This window comes from Mizuhopecten yessoensis, unplaced genomic scaffold (assembly GCF_002113885.1).
Source record: "Mizuhopecten yessoensis strain PY_sf001 unplaced genomic scaffold, ASM211388v2 scaffold6505, whole genome shotgun sequence".
NCBI classification, from domain to species: domain Eukaryota; kingdom Metazoa; phylum Mollusca; class Bivalvia; order Pectinida; family Pectinidae; genus Mizuhopecten; species Mizuhopecten yessoensis.
The window spans coordinates 1,555,917-1,559,125 of NW_018406583.1; positions in this window are offsets into that span (position 1 = coordinate 1,555,917).

Below are 3,209 nucleotides of genomic sequence, written 5' to 3' on the forward strand. Positions count from 1 at the left end.
TGCTATTCATCACCTCTGTTTGTCACCTGCTATTCACCACCTCTGTTTGTCCTTTGCTATTCACCACCTCTGTTTGTCCCCTGCTATTCACCGCCTCTGTTTGTCCCCTGATATTCATCACTCCTGTTTGTCTATTGCTTTCCATTACCTTCGTTTGTTCCCTGCTATTCACCGCCTCTGTTTGTCCTTTGCTATTCACCACCTCTGTTTGTCACCTGCTATTCACCACCTCTGTTTGTCCCCTGATATTCATCACTCCTGTTTGTCTATTGCTATTGCTATTAATAACCTCTGTTGTTCCTTGCTATTCACAATTTTAGTTTGTCCCCTAGTATTCACTTTCTTTTTGTCCCCAGCCATTGACCATCTTAGTTTGTATACTGCCATTTATAACCTCCTGTTTATCCCCTGCTATCCATCACCTCTGTTTGTCCCCTGCTATCTATCACCTCTGTTCGTCTACAAAAAAACCACAATTGAAACGGAAGGATCAGATCGTTTACTTTCTCCTCTAGAAGATCTTCCATCCTACATGTCTCATGGTAACCTGGTTGAGTTTTGGATCAGCATTCAGGAGATAAATTCACACAGGGGTGACTTCCTCTACAGGAATCTTGCTTCACCAACAGTTTTGAGTGTGACCTATTCTAATGCTAATGTTGAAAGAGCATTTAGCATACTCAGAAAGTTAGACACAGACAGTAGGGGCAATTTACCTAATGAAACCACAAATGTATTGATGAGTGTCAAGTTAAGCAAGGAGGTGCTTCAGCAAATGGTGTATAATGGTCTGTATACTGTATTTGACATAACCAGATGTTAAAAAAACAATAAAAGATGATGTCCTACTGTAATAAATGCGTTGATTTTTCTGTTTTAAAAGTCTCACTAATTTCTCAGGTAAAAAAATCTCTCTAATTTTGGTCCAATCTTACTAAAAATATTCATTGATCTCACTTTTAAGTAACAAAAATGTATGGCATGTATGCTGAACTCTTTCAGCTTGTATAGTACATGTAATTTCTTGAGAGCTGATCTCGGGTGCTTTAGTACACCTATCATATAACATACAATCTATTTCAAATAATCACACTTATGTAATTCTATATTTGTTTTACAAGGATCACAAAGATTCATTGGCTCTGAGTCATACTTGCCAAATTCTCAGAACTGATTTAAATAGCTTACATGTATATGCTTGCTAAGGAAGATAGTGATCTGGTCATATAAATAGTAGACTGCATTGGAGTTTATATCCGGGATAATATTTATAGTACCATAACACTGGTCAAATTTTATCGGTCACGTTTATGCCTGAAAAATTTGTAAAAAAATCATTCTTGGAAAAGGAAAGGCTTTACAATACAGATTAATAAATTTTATACATACAAGTATTCGTTTTGATTATGTTAATTTAACATTGTGTTGCTTGTTACCAAAATGAAACACAATCTAACTTGAATATCTTGAAATAATTTGGCCTTGACACTGCATCCCCCTCATTTATTATATCATTTTAGTGCCTGCATACAGCTGCTGTTGTTGCTGCTTAACCGTCGTCGTCATTAGCCAGGTCCATCCATCTTCGAGGGTTTCAACCCCTAACCTGGAACTCTCTCCGGATGGTGGGTCAACAGGGGTGATCAGTCCCTACTCTCTGACGGTTGGCTTCCAGCTACTGTCTCCACTCCGCATCAACAGCCATCGTGATGCCCGTTCCGCTTCAGTCCCCAACTCTCTCACTGCCGTCTTCCTTACTCCTCCTATGATACTGAGGGCTCCGAGCATCCTCCAGCATGATTGGGCCGGGAATCCTCTGCAGCCTACTTTCACAGGAAAGTTCCATGCCCGCCAGCCTTTTCTGCCACACTCCTCTGTCAGCTCCGCATACTTGCTCTTCTTCCGATCGTGCGCTGATCCACACCTCGTTTCCCACGGCACAGTCAGTTCCACTATCACCAGTTTCGTCTTGCTGGGTGATAACAACACTATGTCTGGTCGTAGTGTTGTCTCCAGGATCTCCGGAAAAAACAATTTCTTCCCTCCAAGATCCACAAATAATTTGGCCTTGACACTGCATCCCCCTCATTTATTATATCATTTTAGGGTTATATTTATTTGCTTGAAGACTGAATTTTACATTTTATACCAAATAAATGTATATTAATTGGAGATATCAAAGTATGAATATAAATGAAAACTGGACCAACACAGGATATTTGCTTTGTATGGTTCATTATTAAATGTCACAATATTTCACGTCCGACTGGTTCCTTCGTCAGTCAAGCTATGAGTCATAGCTAGAGGAAGGGAACAGTCTGTGTTGAAACGTTGCAACACAGTTGATATGTACATTGTTTATGCATAAATTAAATCTTTGATACGTTACTTGTCTTCAGCATATATATATTCAAGTAATTTTCAAGGTATATTGAGCGCAAATTCCAGACTTTTCAATGGTACACATATTTTCAAGCATTATGAAAAGTTTCTTGTTACACAACCAATAAGTGTTTCTATGCGACGTTTCAATGACTAGTACGGTATGTACTCTGTCACCTTCATCAGACAAATGACCAGTGAAGTGTATGCACTCGAAGGTGTAAAATGTACTATTGTACATACGCTTACAGCGTAACCAAATCAGCATCGTTTTTGGTGGACAACATCATATATTGTATGGTAGTGCCACTTTATAGCCCTACTCCATTCAGATGGCATTCATTTAAGCTATGAATGTCATAAGGCGATTGTTGACAATAACATTTATCATTAAAAGTTCTTTTTACACAACCAAATGTTTTTTCTATGTGACGTTTCAATGACTAGTACGATATGTACACCGTCACCTTCATCAGACAAATGACCAGTGAAGCGTATGCACACAATGGTGTAAAATGTGTATGAGTTGTCCACAAATCGATGTCGATTAAACAAAGCGTAGCTGAATCGAGTCATTTCGGTACGTACGCTTACAGCTTAGCCGAACTGACATTTATTTGTGGTAAGAAACTTTTCATTATCCATACTTATTAACATGAAGAAAATGTTTAGAACTATTTTCAAGTGGTTTTTAAACTCTGGCATCAATTCCAGCAGTTGTCACTGCCTGTACCGACCATGGGTTTACAGACTACAAGATAACAATGTTTGACTATATTTGTTTACGTAGTAATCCTTCCTTTAAAAGACTAAAGAAAAGCTACGGA